The sequence below is a fragment of the Muntiacus reevesi genome, chromosome 2, assembly GCF_963930625.1.
Source record: "Muntiacus reevesi chromosome 2, mMunRee1.1, whole genome shotgun sequence".
NCBI classification, from domain to species: Eukaryota; Metazoa; Chordata; class Mammalia; order Artiodactyla; family Cervidae; genus Muntiacus; species Muntiacus reevesi.
The window spans coordinates 45022495-45045140 of NC_089250.1; the positions used below are offsets into that span (position 1 = coordinate 45022495).

Sequence of the window (22646 nt, forward strand, 5' to 3'; positions counted from 1 at the left end):
CTGTAGCGAGCAGAAATAACCTGGTTTTCGGGTTGTCTTCACAACGTCACTGGTGTAGCACTTCCGCCTCAGGGTTTGAAATGTAAGATTGCTTCTGAAATCTTTTTTTGTCAAATTGCCTCGCAGCCTCATCCATGGCACAAAGCGGACTCTGATCTTAAAGGAGCCAATTCAGTTGCATCAAAATAACTACTTTTCCGTCTTAGGAAAGATTATCAGAGCAGCAAGTATCTAATGTCCAAACTAGCGTGTTAATGTGGCCATGAAGCCCGTCAGCATATTGTACACAGAAGTGCCTCTTTAACATTCGATCCACTGCATGTCGGGGTCTACCCCACTTTAAGCAGATCTGATATGAAATTTTAGAAACTGTATATTAAGGAGCAACTATGCGTCAATAGCACCTCATTTCACACAGCTTCTTCCACAAGGCTCTCTCAATGAGATTGCCCAGCAGGTTAGCATTGACGTGATTATCGGCAAAGGAGGGAGTCAGGAGATGTGAGCCAAGAATGCCTTGGCCAGTGGAAGCCCCATGAGCATGGAGACCAGGCCTGAGGCTGTGGCATGAGGCCAAATTGGGAGGATGCCAGACTGTTCTGGAGGGCGGGTAAGGGTGCCCTGGCGATTGACTGGAGACCTGAGCAAAGTGGCGGCCCCTCTGGGGGCTGGACGGGCAGAGACCCTCCTGGGGGCCTGGCTGTTGGCAGGGGTGTCAGTGTTGGGGTAATGCCGGTGGGGGGCCTTCTGGTGGGCTGTGATGAGGGCCCCAGATGAGCTCAAATGGCAGATGGTCACCGTCTCTGGGCCTGGAGGCTGGTGTCTGGGGTTTGGACCTGGGATGGGCAACATTCAAGCAGGTTTGGAAGCAGGGAAGAGGCGGGGGATAGGCAGAGCCTAGGACACAGCTGACACAGGTGGGCACCTTGGAGTGATGGTCCAGGAGCAATCTTGACCAGGCAGTGCTGGAATCGATGAGTCAGCTGTTCGGTTGGGTTTGGGGTCAGGTGTTTCCTGGAGAGACAGAAAGGCTGGCAGGGAACAAGCAGGTTCTGTTCTCACTGGCGAAGGAGATCTGAGAAGTCCTCTGAGCTTCCTCTCCAAACAGTCCCTGGGGAAATTAGATAAAGGGCATGTTTCACTGCTTTGAAACATTTGGTTGTGCATGAAATTATACAGTTCCTTTAGCTCTGTTGTTACTTTGCCAGGAAAAGGTACACACACATTGACAACAAAATTATTTATTCTGAATGTCCTATTACAAATGAAAACTTGCAACCATTTATGAGTGAGCTGGTCAATTTATGAACTGGTATAATCCTTTAAGTGAGAGGTATCAAAGAAAAAAGAATTCTTTTAGCTTAAGAGTTTGTTTTTGCATTTATATGTTTGTGTAATGGTAGCTGAGAAGGGGGAACAGTTTCCTTACGCAAATATCACTTGCTTTTAGTAAATTCTGTAGCTGGATGACCAGGAAATAGTTTTGTATCCATTAAAAAGTTCAGAAATCAACAATCATAAATGACCTGATTCCCTAAAAATTAGTAGCAAGAATATTCATTTTTAAAGCATTAACAATCCCAATTAAAAAAGCTTTTCTGATGCTGTGAAAAAATTGGATCCAAGTGTTAAACTTTTTCAGGAAGTAAAAAGGTGGATCCCAAACATAGTGCTAATTCTGACCAGAGCTTTTGTTGTTGTTCAGTTCCTAAGTCGTATCTGACTCCTTGTGACCCCGTGGACCGCAGCACACAAAGATTCCCTGAGCTTAACTTTCCATTGGAAAAAAAAAAAAACAGCAATAGCTTTTATCTATGCATTATTGTTCAATCATTGCCTCTGTTTTCTTTTTTAAGTTTTTTTTATTTTATTTTCATTTGTTGTTCATCCACTTAGCTGGTTAGTCCACAGACACATTGGTCATTCAATATCATCAAAGTCTGAATTAGCCAGCACCCTGAGAGAGTAAATCTCTATTTCCTAATTATTTTGCTCATCATAATCATTATAAATTAACATTTTAAATTCAGAGAGTGACTATTTTTAAATACATACAAACGGTGAAACTTCTTCCAGGTGGCGCTTGACTTTCATCTGGCAAAGAACACAGAGGCATCTGGTCCTTGACAAACCACCTCCTTCTCACCTGCGGTCCCTCCTCACAGACATCTGTTGACGCATGCACACGGCAGCAGCACATAGTTTGCTTGTAAATAAACTGTACCTACAAAAATCACATAGTTCAGGGACAGTGGAGTCACTCTTTTGCACGGAGAAAGAAAAGCAGTTGAAGCCTTGACTCCAGGGCTGAGTTTTGTCAGCAAAGTTTGATGTGACTGAACTCACGTAGAGCTTCCTCTACTGCTGGTTGATATGGAAATACGGAGAGGACTGAATTCCTGCAGAGCTTTAAGATACAGGAAGGAATTGCTCGTGAATCTTGGTCTCATCTCTTCCTTTAATTGCGATAAAATACACGTTACATAACGTACCATCTTAACCACTACGCTCAGGGGTGTTAGTGCATTCGCTGTCGTGCGTCCATCACCACCGTCCATCCACAGAACCCCTTGTCTTCCCAAACTGAGACCCTGTCCCACTTACACACTCCCCTTTAGCACCTGTGACTGTCCATCTTTGTGATTTTGACTGTTTCAAGTATTAATAGCGCATGTATGTGTAATTGTACAACATTCTTTCTTGTTGGCTTATTTCACTTAGAAAGATGTTTTCAAGGATCACCCAAGTTGCAGCATGTGTCAAAATTCCCCTTTTAAGGAAACAGATTCTGCTGTACATATACACAGCATTTTGAATATCCAATCATCCATTGATGGGGTGATGGGTAGCTTCCAACTTTTGGCTTCTGTGAACATGGTTGTATAAGTATTTCATAGAGTCCTTGCTCTGAGTTCATTTTATTCTCCTTTCTCTGTCCCTTAAGGTGAAAAGTTAGATTATTTTAAGATGCTTTCTTTTTTAAAGTACATGCTTACACTTGTAAATTTCCCTCATGTCACTGCTTTCTCAGCATCCCATGCATTTTGGTATGTCAAGTTTTTCTTTCCATTTATCTCAAAATAATTTCTAATTTACCTTGTGATTTTTTTTTTCTTTCATCTGTTGGTTGTTCCAGAGAGTATTGTTTAATTTCTACATGTTTGTGAATTTTATCATTTCCATCTGCTACTGACTCTTAGTTTTGTTCTACTGTGATAAAAAATGATGTTTTTCATGATTTCGGTCTTCTTAAATTTAATAAGATTTGTTTTGTGGTCATTTGGGGAGAATGTTTGAAGTGTGCTTGAGAAAAATGTGTGCTTTGCTACTGTCAGGTGGGGTGTTCCGTTAGGTTCAGGTGGTCTGCCGTGTTGTTCAAAGCCTTTGTCTGCTTATTGATCTTCTGTCTGGGGGCTCTGTCCATTATTGGAAAAGGAGCGTTGGTGTCTCCCACTATCATTGCAGGGCTCCTGTTGTGCCCTTCAGTTCCCTCGATGTTTGTCAATATTTGGGAGCTCTGAGACAAGTGTAGCCACCCCTAATCTCTTTTGGTTACAACTGATGTGGAATCTCATTGTCAGTCCTTTCACCTTCAGCTCATTTTTGTCCTGACATCTAAAGTGAGTCCCTTACACACTTTTAGTTGGATCCTATCTTGTTTTTGTTTTGTCTTTTTTTGTTTTGCCACTCTATGTCTTTGGGGAGTTTAAGCCACTTACATTGAAAGTAAGGACTGACAGGGAAGGATTTATTTCTGTCATTTTGCAATTTGCTCTCTGTATGTCTTACAGTTTTCTTCCTCATTTCCTACCTTACTGCATTCCTTTGTGCTTAGTTGATTTTTCAGAGTGACAACTTGTTGTTCCCTTCTCGCTTCCCTCGCTGTATATTATATAAATACTTTCTTTGTAGTTACCATGGGAATTATGTAAAACATCCTAAAGTCATAAGAGTCTATTTTAAATGGAAAACTTAGCTCCAATGACATACAAAAATTCTACTGTTATGTCACTTTGCCCTCCACACGTTGTTACTGATGTCACAAATCGTGTCTTTCTGTATGGTGTACCCATTATTCTTGTTGTTCAGTCTCTTAAGTCATTAGCATTTACTGTGGGGAAGGTCTATTGGTAAAGAACTCTCTCAGTTTTCATTTATCTGGAAAGGTCTTCATTTCTTCCTCATTTCCGAAGGACAGTTTTTTTGGATGTAGAATTACTGGCTGGCAGATGTCCTGGCCCAGGTGAGACAGAGACTAGCTGCTTCCAGATGAGCCAGAGCATCACAAGCAAGTTCCTCTCTGCTTCTGTCTGAAACAGGAGCCTGTGGCTCCTTGCTCACAATGCATGCTGCATAGCAGGGATGGGACACAAGTGAGCAGAACACCATAGAATTCCCCCTGCTGCCTACTGTGGGCTCTTTCTGGCCTGAGCCTCTGCCTGGCTACCAGGGGGGCTGGTCACTGCAACTCCCACAGAGCTGCTTCAGTCAGTCTGTCGTTGCTCACTTGGTGTTTTGTGGGGCACAGTACTTAGCGGCCCCCAGTCTTGCTGTTGTCATTCCTCCAAGCTGAGCATAAGATGGCACAGAGAGTGGAGTCCTGAGTGGTAAGCCCAGCGTCAGCCGGATGCCCAAGAGTGAAGGCTCTCGGTCCCACTGACTCAGATGCTCAGGGCTGGCATTCAAGAGCATCAGTTTCTCAGAAATTCTCTCAGTTCAGTTCAGTTGTTCAGTCGTGTCTGTCTGTGACCATATGGACTGCAGCACGCCAGGCTTCCCTGTCCATCAGCAACTCCCGGAGCTTCCTCCAACTAATGTCCATTGAATCAGTGATGCCATCCAACCATCTCATCCTCTGTCATCCCCTTCTCCTCCCGCCTTCAATCTTTCCCAGCATCAGGGTCTTTCCTAATGAGTCAGTTCTTCACATCAGGTGGCCAAAGTTCTGGAGTTTCAGCTTCAGCATCAGTCCTTCCAGTGAATATTCAGGACTGGATTGACTGGTTTGATCTCCTTGCAGTCCAAGGGACTCTCAAGAGTCTTCTTCAACACCACAGTTCAAAAGCATCAATTCTTCGGTGCTCAGCCTTCTTTACAGTTCAACACTCACATCCATACATGACTACTGGAAAAACCATAGCTTTGACTAAACAAATCTTTGTTGGCAAAGTAATGTCTCTGCTTTTTAATAAGCTGTCTAGGTTTGTCATAACTTTTCTTCCAAGGAGCAAGGATCTTTTAATTTTATGGCTGTAGTCACCATCTGCACTGATTTTGGAGCCCAAAAAAATAAAGTCTGCCACTGTTTCCACTGTTTCCCCATCTATTTTCCATGAAGTGATGGGACCAGATGCCATGATCTTAGTTTTCTGAATGTTGAGCTTTAAGCCAACTGTTTTCGCTCTCCTCTTTCATTTTCATCAAGAGGCTCTTTAGTTCTTCACTTTCTGCCATAAGGGTGGTGTCATCTGCATATCTGAGGTTATTGATATTTCTCCCAGCAATCTTGATTCTAGCTTGTGCTTCATCTAGTCCAAGATTTTTCATGATGTACTCTGCATATAAGTTAAATAAGCAGGGTGACAATATACAGCCTTGACGTATACTTCCCTGATTTGGAACCAGTCTGTTGTTCCATGTCCAGTTCTAACTGTTGCTTCTTGACCTGCATACAGATTTCTCAGGAGGCAGATCAGGTGGTCTGGTATTCCCTTCTCTTGAAGAATTTTCCGCAGTTTGTTGTGATCCACATAGTCAAAGGCTTTGGCACAGCCAATAAAGCAGAAGTAGATGTTTTTCTGGAACTCTCTTGCTTTTTCGATGATCCAATGGATGTTGGCAATTTAGCCTAAGAAAAAGAGCCAGACAGCTATGGAAAGGAAGAAGCCCTGACTTGCCCCTCAGTTACTCAAATGCAGACACAAACGTGTCTTCTATGGGACCGTGGACGTAGATTGGTAGTTGGCATCACAGCAGACCTGTGCTTTCACATCTGACATCTCCCTGGACTTGCTCAGTCATCATGACGCCAGATTTGTGCAGCTGAAAAGTCATCATCACACAGGAAAGCAAACTCTGTTGTCTGACACAGGCAGCTCCCATCTTTGAATGCTCCTCTCTGCCTGCAGGCCAGGCCCCCACCCTCTCACACCTGCCTCTGACAGTTGGGGGCAGTCCTGGGCCTCCACTCTCCCACTGTCTACAAACCCAGGCTTCTAACTTCATCCTCTTTTCATGCCTCTGTCCTTTAACAAACACCAAGACCATCTGTGACCTCTCTCTGAAAAGTAGACCAGAGTCACTCTTCTCTGTGGGTCTGTGAGCGGAGGCTTGGCTCTCCCAGCCACCTCACCTGGGAACACGAAGAGCTCTGGTCCTCCTGCAGTGAGTTCATGTCCCAACAGGCCACTCCTCAACGTCCACCCACCTTCCCGGGCACATGTGACCCTCACCCCATGTCAGGCACGTCCTGTCCCGAGGCATGCATGTCCCCTCAGCTAACATCAGGCACGTCCACTCCTGGCACAGCCGTGGCTCCCAGCCTGAGAGTGGAACTTGGAGGCCACTCCATTTTGACTCAGACTGTGACCTTCTCGTGACCTGTGAGTGCTGATGATCCACTGAGGAGGATCATCAGTAAGACCCTGGGTTGTTTTTCCTGATCCTCAGAGGGTGACCGTTCCAGGTGTGCTGGGTTTCCTGTGCATAGCCATCCCTCACAAAAAGACAGGGGGGGGTCATGTTCACCTTCCGTATTTCACAGTGTCTTGTGTGGTCTTACGAGGTGTTACCTGACACAAGTGTCTGTCAGGACTCTTTCCAGAAAATACTAGTTAAACTCAGCTGCAAGTTAGTCTTTCTGCTCATGTAGGAATGCTCAGAGCTGAGAACATCATCACTTTCCAAACTTTGACAACAAGGTTTTTTTTATGCTTTTGCTTTTCTAGGACAGATTCTTAAGAACACACAGTAGACACTGTCAGCCCCTCCTCTTTCTCAGCACCCCATAACCTCTTCTGTGGGAGCATCTGACTCAGTGGGAATTTATCTGGGAACAGCCAGGCACCCCCACTCCTACAACACTGTTGAGGACCCCCCCCAATTTCCTGTCTTTCCTCGGGACTAGGGGGCAGGTTGTAGGTCATCTCCAGGGGTCCCCAGGGCTGAGCCCAGAGCCTTCTCCACCCCCGCTTCAGGGGTCAGGGGTCCAGGGAGCATCTCCAAAATAAATCCACCTGCACACAGATCCACAGAATTCACTTTTGGGGAAAAGTATGACACTGGGTTCTTGTTCAGTCCCCTTAGTGATCAAATTCAAATAGGGAAGAACCAGAAATGCCCAATAAAGGCAGGGTCAGAAACATGAGGCCCCACACCCAGGGCAGCAGGGAGCCCACCAGCCTGAAAGAGTGACCAGAGATGTGGCCACCAGGATGGAGCCACCTGCAGCGCTGACCCCTCACCTGCAGCTGCAAAGTGCAAGGCCATATCTAGGCAGGGGAGAGCAGGGTGGGTGGAGACCTTAGGGACCCTCATCCCCGAGACTGAGAAAGCCTATTATACACAGGACAGCAGACAAAAGGAGACAAATTGTCGCCAGTTTTTAAGGGCAGAAGAAAAGTGGGCACAGAGCTGAGGATGCAGCTCGGCATGAGGAACCCCTCTCATGGTGAAGAGGGGGCCCTCTGCTCCCCTTGCCTGCATGCCCAGCACAGAGTTTCCATCAACTCCCATGGCAGGTGGTCACCACCAGCACGCGCCCTCCCTCCTGGTTCACACCCTCCATCAAGGTCAGCAAGACACAATTAGAATGCAGAGGCCTCCTGTCCACACCCTTGGCTCATTGAACTCACCCAGATGTTTTCTTTTCTATTCAGGGAAATGATGACATTATTAGAGGTTAACAGTTAAGGGTTTATCTAAATGAGGAATCCAGAAAGTTCTTAATTTAGCCACTGAGCACCTAATAGAAATGAAATTGAAACTGAGATTCTGACCATATTTCAATTTCATGGGAACTACTTTTCAGGAAGCACCCAGCACTAGGTCACTCTTTCCACACAGTACCTTTCATTTCTGCTAACCAGGACCTGACTTTGTGTGTCTCCATGAGGCTTCTCTTTGGAGAATTCTTTCACCAGGAATTTGACTTCTACTCTGAGAATCCTTCGCTGCAGAATTGCTGGTGTGGAGGCCCTGGGAGGAATTAAGTGAGAGAAACAGAGGTGACAGGAGGGGTTGAGACAGAAGGGGAGAAAGTGGGTAAGATTGTGGGTGAATGACTTTTCTAATATTTTACCTTGGTGATAAAGGGGGAGCTGAACAACACGGATGAGGAAGAAGAAGGTCAGTGTCTGAAGGAGCGCAGGACCCCAGCATGAGAAATGCAGATGAAGGGAAGCGAGGGCTGAGCACCCAGCAAGCATGGACAAGTGACAGGAGGGCTGCAGGACAGACTGGACTGTGTGGCAGTGGGTCACATGATGTCTCGGTGACATGTTGTCATAGTCCTGGGTGCTGGTCAGGGGGAAGACAGCCAGGGCCAGACTGGGGCCCTTGGTGAACCGAGGGGGGTTTCTGGGTGGTCAGAAATTGGGGAACTGAAGTAGCGCAGCATCACCCCCAAGAGGTATCCCTGGATTACGGCCCCATCTTCCTCCTAACAAAACCCTGAGATACTGTTTGATGAGTCGCTTGCCCTCCTGCAGAGACAGTCACCTGCTTTGTGGGACATGGAGACCTGCACCCTTCCTTCCTGTTTGATTTTCGTGATTTCTTTCTGCTGTTCTTTGTTTTTTTAACTGAAGCATGAGGCTCCCCTGGGGCAGGGGCTCATAGTTGCTCATGCTATGTCCAGTGGCACATGGGGTCACCTGGAGAGGAAGCCTGACTCACAGGGATGCATGGAGCCTGCGAAGTGCAGTCAGCCCAGTGTGGTCAGTGTTTCTGCCGCATCATGGCTCCGGGCTGGAAACAGAAACCTGGAGCAAAACCTCATTCAGCAAACTGAGCGGTATGGCTCTCAGTTTCTACCCTTGGCCATCTTCCTCACTCCAGAAACAGAGTGAGTGTCATCAACTGATGTTACAAATCAAGCCTCCAGAGTGAATAAAAAAGATGTGGTACATGTATACAGTAATATGTAATATTACTCAGCCATTAAGATGAATGAAATAATGCCATTGGCAGCAACATGGATGGACCTAAAAAGGGTAATCCTGAGTGAAATAAGTCCAACCGAGAAGAAGAAATATCATATGGCATCCCTTGTATGAGCAATATAAAAAGAAATGATGGAAATTAACTTATTTACAAAACAGAAAGAGTCTCACAGACTTAGAAAATGAGCTTATGGTTACCAGGGGAAAGGGATGGTTAGGGAGTTTGGAAAGGTCATGGACACACTCTGCTAATATTCAAAATGGACAACCAACAAGGACCTTTTATATAGCACATGGAATTCTGCTCCATGTTATGTGCCAGCTTGAATGTTTGTGACTGGGTCCCTTCTCTGTTCACCTGAAACTACCACAACACTGGTAATCAGCTATACCCCAATACTAAATAAAATGTTTAAAGCTTGAAAAAAGAATCAGGCCTCTAGATTCCTCAATAGTGTAGACATCTGTGCATCTTTCTGACTTGAAACAAAAGTTAAAACCATGTATCTCCCAGTTTTCACTCGTCTCTCAGGTCAGACCATTTTGGCCCATGGTCCCCCATCTCAAGATGTGTCACCCCTGCTGGCCATATCCCCAAGCCTGGTGCCACCACGGAAGGTGACACTGCTGGAAGGTGATTCCTTTTCACCAGACAGGGGTCCCTGGAGCCAAGATGCTCCCTGTCGTCATGGCTTATGCAGTCAGGGGCTCACTGCCCGTTGGGACTGTCCATGAAAGGACTCTGAGCAGCAGAGAAAAATGAGCTCGGAAGCCTCCTTGTCTGGGCACAGGGCCAGAGCCCATCGCTGCAAATGCAGTCTATTTGAGATCTCCCACTGCCTCCTCAAATCCCTGTGACCTTTCATTCCACTCCATGTTGTTTCTGTGTTAATTTTACTCTTAAGATGTGGCTGTAAATCCTGTGATACTTAAACAACTCAAATGTAGTGGGGCTTCCCTGGTGTCTCAGTTGGTAAAGAATCTGCCTGCAATGCAGGACACCCGGGTTCAATCCCTGGGTTGGGAAGATTCCCTGGGGGAGGGCATGGCAACCCACTCCAGTATTCTTGCCTGGAGAATCCCCATGGACAGAGGAGCCTGGTGGGCTACAGTCCTTGGAGTTGCAAAGAATCGGATATGACTGAGCAACTTTCACCTTTACCTTTACTTAAATGTATTAATACTTCCCAAATACTTGGGTGGAATTTGCCTCCAGGAGGATGTTTGGACATCTCTGGGGCCCCGCACCTCAGAGAGGATGGTGGTTGACACAAGGGCCACTTCAGGTGGAGTAGCCCCCACCCCCCACAGAGGGGTTCCTTCCTTCCTTGGTTTGTCCAGATCCTTCCAAGTCTACGACAATATCTTCACCTCCACCTATCTTCTCCTCTGGCTCTCATAAGCTTTGTCTCAAAAAGGCAATTCCAGGTCACACATGTTCAAATGTATGTCTTTTACCCACAGTTCACTTTATAACACTTGCACCTCACTTACTCTTACACCCAGTGCTCTGAACTGTGCTTCTTTTATCAACTTAATCTTTCTCTTATTACTCCATTTTCCACTCTTTTGACAAGTTCTCTGACCCATTTGCACACATGTGCCCCCACGGCGAGGCCACTCCACACTTCAATGAAACCCTCCATGCTGTTCTCAGCCACTTCACCTCCCCCCATTTTTCCAGCTCTGTGAGCCGGGACCAGCCACACCACCTTCCAAGTTGCATCCTGGGTTTTGAACTGGCTCTGCTCCAAGCTCTCCCCAGCTCTGTGTCCTGAAGGAGATGAGTTCTGCAGCAAAGTTCTTGTTGTTGTTGATACTGACATCACTATCGATGGATCAGCAGCCAAAAGTACCTCCACACAGGTTGTAAATGTCAGCGCTGTCCTTGGTCCTGAACGTTCACCCAGGTATCAGTCAGCTCAGCACCACCTCCAAGGGTCTGACTGCCATCACCCCTGCCTCACAGATGGGAAGTCTGAGTCTCAGAAATGCTCATGGAATGTCTCACGGGAAGGAGCAAGATCCTGCCCAACTCAGGGTGACTGCGCCCAGCCACGAACGGCATCCGTGTTGGGTGGACGTGATGGTAATGATAGCAATGAGAAGGGGGCGTGGAAGTGGAGTAACAAATCTGTTTATCTGTAGGGTGATGGCCCTGGGTGAGAAGGGCAGTGGTAAGCTCCTCCTGGATGTGAGGGCCCAGCAGCTCTGGTCAGGCAGCCGTGTGCTGGGAGGATGAGCAGTAGATCCCACATGGCTGCATGTGGGAGTCATCTGGGGACGTTTCTAAAAATAGAAAAACAAAACTTCCACCCACCACGTCCAGGGTGGATGTGGTGCAGGTCATGGGCACATGCTTTCCAGGCATGTCCCAGCTTCAAGCCAGTTGTGGGTCCCCTGCCGCCTGCAAGAACCAGGACCAGGAGGGGGTTAGGGCCGGGGGTCTTCTCTCCCACATCCTGTCCAGAGCACTCTGACTGCCCTCTCAATCTTTCCCCTCTTCCTGGATTGTCAGGAACTGCTCTGTTCCCCCTCCAAACATCACCATGAGAGAACCTGCTCTGCCCTCTGCTGTTCTCTGCATGTCTCCTGAGTCCCTGTAAATGCCTGGTACTGGGCCACATGGCCGGGTTCATGTCCAGCACTTGGGGATGCGTGTGGGCTGCTTTTGGAGGGACATTCAGGTCACAGGTTGTTTCCAGCTGTCCCATGACTTTCTGAGAGATGGGTGTTGCAATCTTCACTGTCTCAGTAGATTTGGCTGTTTCTCTGGCAGTGCTATTGGCTCAAAGTTCTGTTTGCTGCATAAACTTCCAGCATGGCTCTGTACTCTTAATGAATTGACATTTTCATCCACAGGAAGTGACTTTCTTTATCCCTGGTAATACTTCTGGTCTGAAATCTCCTTCATCTGATACAGAGACTCCAGCTTTCTACTTCTTGGTGTTCTCACAGCACAGCTTTCCCTGTCCTTTTATTTTGAACCTATTTGTGATTTTGTATTTGTAAGTGTGTTTCTTTGAGGTGATTGTCTTAGTCTACCCAGGCTAGTAGGACAGAACACCACGAACTAGGCAGCTTATAAACGCCGGACATTCATCTCTCCCAACTGGAGGCTGGATGTCCAAAATGAAAGTGACGGGAGATTTAATGTCTGATGAGGACCTGCTTCCTGGTTCACAGACAGCATCTTCTTGCTGTGTCCTCACCTGGAGGAAGCAGGCAGGGGCTCTCTGGGGTCTCCTTTATAAGGACACTAATCCCATCCTGAGGGCTCCACCCTCACGGCCTCGTCACCTCCCAAAATCGCCCCTCCTACTATCCCCTTGGGGTCAGGACACAACACAATATTTGGAGGGACACACACATTCAACTCACAGCACATTCTCTGCACCCACATCTTTTCTCATCCAGCCTGAGGATCAGGTGGTTGTTAACTCCCAACGACCTTGAGAGAAAGTCATTTCATCCTCACAATGCCTTCTGGAAAGAGGGGTAAAAAGTCCATCTTGCAGAAGAGAAAACTGAAATCCAAAGAAGTTATGTGAGTTTTCTCCAGGATCATCTCAGATGCCCATATAGGCAGAGTGAGGACCCCTCCCCTGGTGCCCGGGGGGCCCTCTCCCAGTGTCTAGGGGCCGTTCCCCTCCCCTCTAGACTTCTGTTCATGCTCCAGGGAGGTGCCTGCTGACCTGCCAGTGCAGAGAAGCCAGATTCAATCTATTGAGACGCACGGTAAACCAGCACAGAAAGTCACAATTAAACTCTTACCCACCAGCTTTAATTAACTCTGAAGTTCCATTCATGTTTTACAATTAAGTGATTAAACAGTCAATTTTAAAATATTTTCTTAATGAAGTCGTGAGCTTCGGGAAACCAAGTGCTGTAATTAAATTAAGGAGAAGGATGAAATAGAGTGTTTGACAAACGCATAGGTTGAAAAATTCTGAGACAAACATCCCTCCCAGGGCCGAAGTCAAGCACTTTGAAAGGAGTATCAGGGAGAGGAAAAAAGATTGCATAAACACATGAGAGAGCAGCATTTACCCCAATCTGTCACAAACCCAGCACTGAAATAGGCGAATCCACACATATAACAATAAACCCTCACATGAACACCATAAGATCAATGCCATTACTTTTGTTTTTTAAGCAAAAGGACAAACTCGAGCTCAGAGAGCCCAGGTGAGTTCCCCAAAGGAACACAGCTGCCCACTGACAGAGCAGCACAGGGTCAGAGGACACTCCAGTTACACTGGCAGGGCCCTACCCTCCCTCGCTAACTAGGAAAACTTGCCCCACTTCTCCATTTGGTTCTAATATTCTCCAAGAAAAAAATAAGCTACTGATGTTGAGTTTTTTTAATCAATTGACTTCCTTAGTGTTCTCAGATAACTCTCACTTATTGGCATTTTCACTCTTTCCCCTCTGCATCTAAGCAGGGACATCAGCTCAACCCATACTCATATCTGGAAAATAATAAGAAAGTTTCTTACCATTTGCAACATTTGTAAAACAGACCCTGTGACTTGAAGGTTGTTGGAATTTTCCATGCCTCTGATCCCACACACAGTCTGCCCCTCTGATCTCAAGAGCCAATTGAAGATCAAAGGACAGGGTTAAATACGACTGTTGTTTGGTTGTCAGGAGAAGTAATGTGGTTACTCTGTATGACTGACCCAGCACCATCTGGTTAGCAAACAGATTGATACTAACATGAGAATCAATTTGCTTGTCTGATGGGGAAGAAAACCGAGGACAGAGAAGATGAGGGGGGAGAAGGCCACAGAAGCCTGGAGCATGCGTGAGTCCTGGGCTCTGGGTCCACTGCTGTCCCATGTGAGTGGGAGGAGGGTACACTTAAGAGGAAGTGGGTCTAGGAGGAAGGCAGAGAGGTCAGCTTCAATCTGGGCGAGTTCTTTCCCCCGGGTCTCTGCCTACTTGGAGGAAAATTTTTAATTAGTTTACACTTGGCCTTACCTTGGGAAGCTTCGATTTTTCTCCTCCACACGCTACTTGTCAGACCTTCCCATTGTGGGGGTCAGTTCGGCTTACAGTATCTTCACGTCTCTGGGATATTTTGCCTCATCTGCATGCTGTCTCCCATCAGCCCAGTCCCCTTGTTCTCCAGATGGGCTGGGTGCACTTGCCCACTTTCCTGCTGTCTATTCAGTTCATGTGAATGTTTTCCCTTGAGCATCTCTCAGTCCATTTCCATTTCACATGAGATCAGAGTTCTCTTTGTTATCCTCCCAAGTTTTGTAAGGAACAAAAACAGAAGAGACAAAGCATTAAACTGAACTTTTCTGTCTTCTGTTTTTATCACATACAATATAACGTTTGACTGCGTTTGCATTGATCTTTTCAGTTAATTTAATAAGGACTGAGTGCCTCATTCTCAAGAGGGCAGCTACTGGTTCTTTCATTTTATGAAAATACTCGTTGTCGGTCGGCCAGCAAAGGCACGAGCCTAGGATAATAGTCATCGTTTAAACTGACAGAGCTGCTATAAATGTTTGCCTTTTCCCAGCTCAGTTCAAGCACTGCATGGCCCTCCCCATCAGGCCTGGGATAGGAGCTCAGCATCTATAAAAGGAAACACTAACACACAATAAAAAAAGGAAATCTGAAACTTAGATAAAAACATGAAATCAGCACATGTTTAGTTGTGGAGGTGCAGACAAGACACAATGGGAATGAAGTGACAGGAGAATATCAGCAAACTTGCCGACCCAGAGAGAAGCCCTCGACTCTTTTCTGTTCACCTCTGGACCACAGCCAGGGACCTGCCGGACCAGGGCAGTGTGGAGAAAAGCTTTCCTGGAAAATGTGAATGATCCAGGTGCTATACACTGAGATGATTTAAATTTCAGTCGCTTAATATGATATCCCCATGGGGTATTCAACTTCACAGTTATGAGAAAGTTATGGAAAGATCCTATTTCAAGAAATTTTTTTAGTGTGTGTTGCTTAAAATTGAACCTGCCTCTTATCTGAATTTTGTTTCATTTTTTTCAGTGTTAATGGGGCCACTGTGTGGAAAAGCCACACATTCACTTATGAATTGATTTACAATGTAAAATCAAATGAATAATTTCTTGTCATTTCCACAATATGAAAAGAGAATTCAGAATAATGGAATTAGCACAGTTACTTCATTTCTCCGAGCTCAGTTCCTTCATCTATATAAAAGACAGGAAAATGCTGTTGTCAATGTCAGCTTTTAAAATTAAAGGAAACCCCTCTGTAGAAATTACTTAGCACTCCAACCAGTGTTAAGACCACTTTCGATTATCACAACATTAACAAATTGCCACAGGAAAAAGTACAATGTAAAATCTTATGGAAATAAATAAAAATGATTGGCCTTACTTCCTGTTTGATTTTGCATATGTGATAAGTAATACCTACCTAAAAATGATTGAATGTGACAGTTTACTGAGGTGATATGTATTAAGAGCTTAGGAAAATAATGTTAGCTATTATTACCATTATTATTAAAATTGTCCCTCAAAATTAAGAACTGTATGAAAACAATTTTCTGCAACAACTTTTCTTAGAGGAGTTTCTTGTTTATTCTGAAAGATTAATCACACAAATGCTTCTTCCTTTCAGGTGCTAGAAAGCACAGATTAAAAGCAGTGCATATGAAAAAAATAATGAAAACAATTATGACCCCATGGACTATACAGTCCATGAAATTCTCCAGGCCAGAATACTGGAGTGGGTAGCCATTCCGTTCTCCAGGGGATCTTCGCAACCCAGGAATCGAACCCAGGTCTCCTGCATTGCAGGCAGATTCTTTAGCAGGTGAGGCATCAGGGAAGCCCAATGAAAACAATAGAGAGGAATATTGTTTTCCCAGAAAATAATTTTTTTCAGACAGTTTAACTTGTTGTAGGAAAAATATTGTCTAGAAACATTTCTTTTCCTATTGCTTTCCCTTAAGAATCTAAGCTATTCTTCTCTGACTGGATGATAAAGGACAGTTCAGAAAACAGAAATTATTAACTACCCAACAGCAAATGAAACTAGGCACCTCATCCCCAGGTCCAAAAGCTGACATCTGGTCTACCTGACAGTTGTACTCAGGAATATGTATATGGTAGTGTCAAGCTGATACTACCAAAGGGGCTGAAAAATGGTGACATTGAACCTAAGAAGAAAGTATAATCACAAAGTGTTTCTGCAGTTTGCAAGCTCTTCATTCTCTCAGTTACGGCAATGACTAATGGGAGTGTGTGCACATGAGTTTTCATCGCCAGGTCTTTCCCAGACTCAGCTGAAGCACAAAAACTAGTGAAATAATATTCACAGCTTGTGTTCAGCTGAAGACTCCATTTCTCTATTTAAAACAGACTCCCATTCCTGGGGTCCTACTTAAGTCTTCCACGGGACTCTGGAAAATACAACCGTATTTCACTATTAATATTTGGTTCACATCTGTTTACCTTGGACTGGAGTGTGGCAACTCATGATTGATTTACATTAGACATTAGCCATTTTTTAGAAAATCAGTGCAGAGTAACCTCTAGGACAGACAACCAATAAATTAGGCTGTGGTAACTAAAAAATAAAACTGAAAGTAAAATCCATGACTGTCATTCATCTTGATGACACTGAAGTTGTGCTACGTTTGGGGATGTCTGTGGACTGAGGGGCTCCAATCTGTGAAGCCAGGAAGCTACGTATTATAAAGATACATAGTCTATGCACTGAAAATGGGAAAAGGGGAAGAACGAGTAAGGGAAATAACTCATACGTGGGAGAAAATGTTATGGAATATTAGAGATATGAGACAGAATATTACACATAGAGTGGATATGGTTAAAACCATGAGAATCAGAATGACTGACCCAAGGTCATCCAGCAAACATGCTCTTGAGTCGTTTGGAATTTAGTCTGTCTTTTTAATTTAGTTTTATGTGGTTCATCAGTGGTTGCGAAGTCTAGTGATATAAATGTGCAGTGAGGACTGGAGGAGCAAAAAGTGGATGATTGCCTCCACCCACCAAAAAAAAAGAAAAAAGGTGAATACTTCCTGTGCCCCAAATCCAGAGTTGACATGACCACACTGCGCTGCCTTCCCCGGCAAGAGGGAAAAGGGTCCCAGTGTTAGGAGTGGGGGCAATGGCAGGGCAACCCCGAAAATCCCCACTCTCCTGTGTGGACTGGAGCCATCAGGCTGTTGGTATGTGAGTGCATAAGACTCTAGACCTCAGCTCAAGAATCTCACATGAAATATAAACATAGAAATTTTCTTCAAAATAACTAAATAGGGTTCTTATTTGGCTTCCCAGGTGGTGCTAGCAGCAAAGAACCCATCTGCCAGTACATGAGTAGTAAGAGATGCAGGTTCAATCCCTGTGTTGGGAAGATCCCCTGGAGGAGGGCATGGCAACCCACTCCAGTATACTTGCCTGGAGAATACCCATGGATAGAGGAGCCTGGTGGGCTACAGTCTGTGAGGTCGCAAAGAGTCGGACACAACTTAGGTTACATGCAAGCCAGTTCTTATTTACTCAAAGTATAATGTGCATCTTATCTCTGGCTCATTTTAATCTTCACCATTTTCCTGCACATCCCATGTCCATTTCACCTCCGAGTCTCTGCCTTCTGTCTGAAGTGCTTGCCTGCCGATGGACACAGGTCACTGTCCCAAGTCCCTTCCTTCCCCACAGGCTATCAGAATCATGTTTCCACTTGCACTCGGATAAACTCTGAGTTCCTGTCTTCATGGGTCTCTTGCTACTAATGATTTTCCCTTTGTGCCAGAAAAGAACAAGGAAGAGAAAACTGACAATATCTGACTGACTGGAGCCCTCTGTGTGCCCTGGGTGGGCAAGAAGGCCCAGAGTTGCTTGCTGGGTGGGGCCAGGCCTCCTGCCCTGCCTTTCTGATTGAGCAGGACATTCACAGGGACACAAAGTTCACTTAAGTTACATTCACTGATGTGATGCCAGGCAATACCTGGGCCTAGAAGTTTATTCCACATGTCTTTTAAATCAGTGTCTTTCATTTTTTATGTATTTATTTATTTATCTGGCTGCACTGGGTCTTAGTTGTGGCATGTGGGACCAGGTTCCCTGACCAGGGATTGAACCTGGGCCTCCTACGATGGTAGCACAGAGTCTCAGCCCCTGGTCCCCCAGGGAAGTCCCAGAGCAGCCCCTCTTGGATCAGCACCGGACACACAGATACTGCTCAAGATGCTGCTTGACTCCACCTGCTGGTAAACCATGTCTGCATGTCTGTCTGTGTGTGTTCCTGCTGGAGAGTGGCTCCTGTCCACACTCTTAACTGTGTCTGTTAACTATGACCTCATAGGCTTATGCGATAAGTGTACATAAACTAACACAATGTAATATGTGTAAATCACAACTAGATATACGTATATGCATGCCTTCTCAGTCGTGCCTAACTCTTTGTGACCCCATGGCTCCTCTCTCCATGGAATTTTCCAGGCAAGAATACTGAAGGGGGTTGCCATTTCCTTCTCCAGGGGATCTCCCAACCCAGGGATCGAACCCACAACTCTTGAGTCTCCTGCATTGGCAGGGGGTTCTTTTAACAGCTGAACTACCAGGAAAGCCCACACATATATTCGTGTCTATATCCCCACGAATTTGTAAAGAAGTGTTTCTTTATTTACATCTTTTACAAAAACTGGAAAAGGGATTGGCAATCCACTCCAGTATTCTTGCCTGGAGAATCCCACGGACAGAGGAGCCTGGCGGGCCACAGTCCATGGGGTCACAAAGAGTCGGACACGACTGAGTGACTAACACTACTTTATAAAAACAATTTCAAAAAACTTATTTTAACAAACTTTATGCATTTATTCCTAGAAGATTGAAATAGAGTGTTTCCAACCCCCTTCCTCTCTCCCTGGAAAATGCTTCTCATCTCTCTAAGAGCCCTTAGCACAGTTCCTGGCCACTCTAGGCAGGCTCGTTCAGCTGAGCAGGGTATGAATTCCCACAATTGTATTTATCCAAATATGTAACTACTATATATTTCTAATTTAGTATCCAAAAAGCATGAACACAGATATGATGAGATTAATAGAAAATGCCAAAGGATAAGAAATATAAGGATTCTTGCATAATGTCTCTGGAAGAATATTCTCCTTGGAAGAAAATATAGGCAGTAATAAATCAAGATGCTTCAGAGTTACATGAAGCAGATGAATTTTCATCATAGAAAATAAGACCTTTTATTTAAATGAAATCATTCATTTAGAGCAGAAATGTAAAACTTTAAATGGCAGTTCAGGTAGCTTCTCCCCAAGGGAAACAGACTCATCTGAATGCATTAACAGGCTTTAGTGTCCTATTCCCTAAAAGCTTTGGAAGGTGGAAATTTTTAGGAAACAAAAATTTAGTGTTCACAATGTAAATGCTTTTTTTATTATTATGAAAGTGTTTACAACACTACAAAGCATTACATGAAGACTAACCCAATTCCAATCCTAACACTGTCACCTATTAGTATTTTGTGATATCAAAGAAGCTTTTGAATGAAAAGCCAAGCATAATTGCCTTTTAAACCACCAATATTACCAGCTTTTAAGCATAAGAAATAAATCTGTTCACCAAAAATCAGTAAAGAGTTCCTTTAAAACAAAAAGTGATCCAGGCTAATTACAAAAGAAATTTAAAAATGATAGCTGTTAGGAAATTGTAGGCTTCCCTCATGATGATTCTTCATATTGAAAATTCTAGAAAATGAATAGACAGTTGATAACAGTGAGAGTTTTCTGAGGAGCTGCTATGCATGAATAAGTTTATTTATTCCATAAACACATACACATGCACACACATGCACACACATGTATACACAGACACACACACACATGCACACACAAAGTGGAGAACCATGTGAAAGTGATCTCTCTTACAAAATGAAGTTACATTACAGGAGATGCCCTGGAGTTTGCAGATCACGCATTCTCCTCCCCTGATGTTTGTTTGGTTAATAAGACGCAGGTTGAGGGGTGACTGACTGACTGAGGGGGTGCCAGTGGTCATTAGAGGCTTGTCCTATCTCAAGTGGGTTTTCTACAAGGCTTCCTGTGAAACGGTTTTCTTTTTAAACATGATTACACATCTTACTGAATCTCCTATTATGAATGATGTGGGCGAGGAACTTCTAAGCAGGATGGTATTTCTATCTTCTCTTTTCTTCTCCTAGAAACTTGCCTCCCCCCACCCCTCATCGGTGAGAGGGGCAGCCGCTCTGACACTAACTCACAGTCCTAAGGAGATGTCGAGACAGCGGCTGAGCACAGCTAGTCAGGGCCTCACTCACTGGTGTCTGTCCTGTGTCCTGGCAAGACTCAGGCTCCACGTCTGTGACGCCGGCACAGTTGTACAAGGCGGTTGTAAGAATGTGAAACGACCCAGACACAGCCGGTGATCCGAGTGTTTAATCCACCTCCCTGGATGCACTGTTTGCTGCCTTTCCCTCTTCCCCTCAAATCATTTAAAAATCCATCACACATATGGCCTCCAGTCAGGCTCATTAAGCAATGAGAATAGGTCGTTTTAACGCCCTGCGTTACCTGCTACGCAAAACATTCTGGGGGACACGTGAGATGCATCTGTCTTAATTTGACTCACACTCCTGAATTTGACTCAGTTCAGGAACAGTTGTGATTGTGGTGACCTTGGTTCTCTTTTCTGATACTGCCCTTCCTCTCTCACAACTTCTTCCCTTATTCTCTCTTCATTTTCCTCCCTCTTGGATTATGATAATTGCCTTTCTCAAAGCTTACCTCAGGGTTTTTGTTGTTTTTTTTTTTTTTTTAATTTTACTTATGTATCTTATTTGCTTTTGGCTGTGCTGCGTCTTCATTGCTGCAAGGGCTTTTCTCCAGTTGTGACCAGCTGGGGCCACTCTCTCGCTATGGGGCGCAAGTTTCTCCTTGTGGCGGCTTCTGTTGTTGCAGAGCCCGGGCTCAAGGGCGTGTGGGTTTCAGTTGTTGCAGCACTTGGGCTCAGGTTCAGTAGTTGTGGCATCAGGGCTTAGTTGCTCAGCAGCATGTGGCATCTTCCCGGATCAGTGATCAAACCCATGTCTCCTGCATTGGCAGGCGGATTCTTTACCACTGAGTCACCAGGGAAGCCCTTACCTCAGGGTTTAAATGTCAACTTGAATTCATTAGGGACCAGATGGAAAATAAAAGACTATGTTTTTAAACTTGGACTGAGTTAGAAAGCAAAGGGCTTTTTCGTGTGTCTATCAGCCATCTTCATCCATACCTGGGACCACTTTTAAAATGGGATGTTCGCTTAGCGTTGATTCATTCTTCAAGAATGGAGGGTCCCCTACTGTGCTAGGCTCTGGTGTACAAGGTGAGCCTGACAGCTGCCTCACCCTTGGGGGTCCATGCAGTCAGCCCAGCCTTTCCTTTCCCAAGACAACTGACTCAGGAAGGATGATAATCAATAACAGAGGAAGACAAAAGAGAAGACAATCCTTGGGAGCTTTCTCTTCCCTTCTGAGTAAATATTTCTTAAACCTACACCACGAGCCAGACAGCAAGGTTTGCTGTCAGACAGAGGAGACAGACTGCAATCTCGACCTCCGTTAGAGACTTGGGACTTCGTGATTTAGGACTTTCTGTTTGGAAAAGTAAGTCAGCACCCTATATCAAAATACACTAAGGAAAAAATGTCCTTAACAAAAGTGCAAATGTAAAGATCGGAATAATCAGCTAAGAATTTGTGAAAAAGTACGACCAACCATATTTCATAAAAATTTGGAGAATTAGGGAGCTTTGTTCTTACCTCTGTTAACCGTTGCTCTGAGAAGCTGGAGCGGCTGACTGTGTTCAGTACGTTTATGCAAGTTAATTAACCAAAGTCAGTTTTTGTATTCTCCAGCAATTTGAGTAGGTCATAATGTACATAAGTCAATCTAATGGTTCTTTCTCTCTTCCCAAGCTTTAATTCATTCATTCAGTTAATAGCTAAGCATTCCCCAGAGGCATCAGGTGTTACAGTGAGGGCATGTAGAAATAAAGTAATGTAATCCTGAAATCTACAGGATCCTGAGAAAACACTTCCATGAAATAGCCATGCCAATAAAGCCCTCACTGAGGGCTCCTGAACCCGGAGACTGGCTATCCACCCAGTGACCTGTGCACCATGTGACTTCTGACCCGGAAGCCCAAATACCACCATCTGCTAAACCACAGATTTCTCTGCATGTCAGACCTTGACTCCCATTCTCTGTGCTAGTTTGGCTTTCTCACTTCTTACCAGATATAAAATATAAGCACAGCCTCTGATGAACACGGCACAGCTCACGGAACCAGCCCAACCAGAGGGAGGAGCTTGGATCTCATCCGGACTCTCCCACTGCGCTGCCCCACGGAGCTCGCCACACCACACGGCCCACATTGAACCCTCCTCTCCTTCCTCTCTGAACACCTTACTTGGTGACGGGTGCTCGATTGGGAGGCTCTGATTCTGACTG

General features: G+C 45.0%; 1 protein-coding gene across 1 annotated transcript in view; it reads left to right on the plus strand.

The window, feature by feature from the left end:
* ADARB2 (adenosine deaminase RNA specific B2 (inactive)) overlaps positions 1 to 22646 on the plus strand; it is a 222991-nt gene that overhangs the window by 124908 nt on the left and 75437 nt on the right. The window lies entirely within an intron of this gene.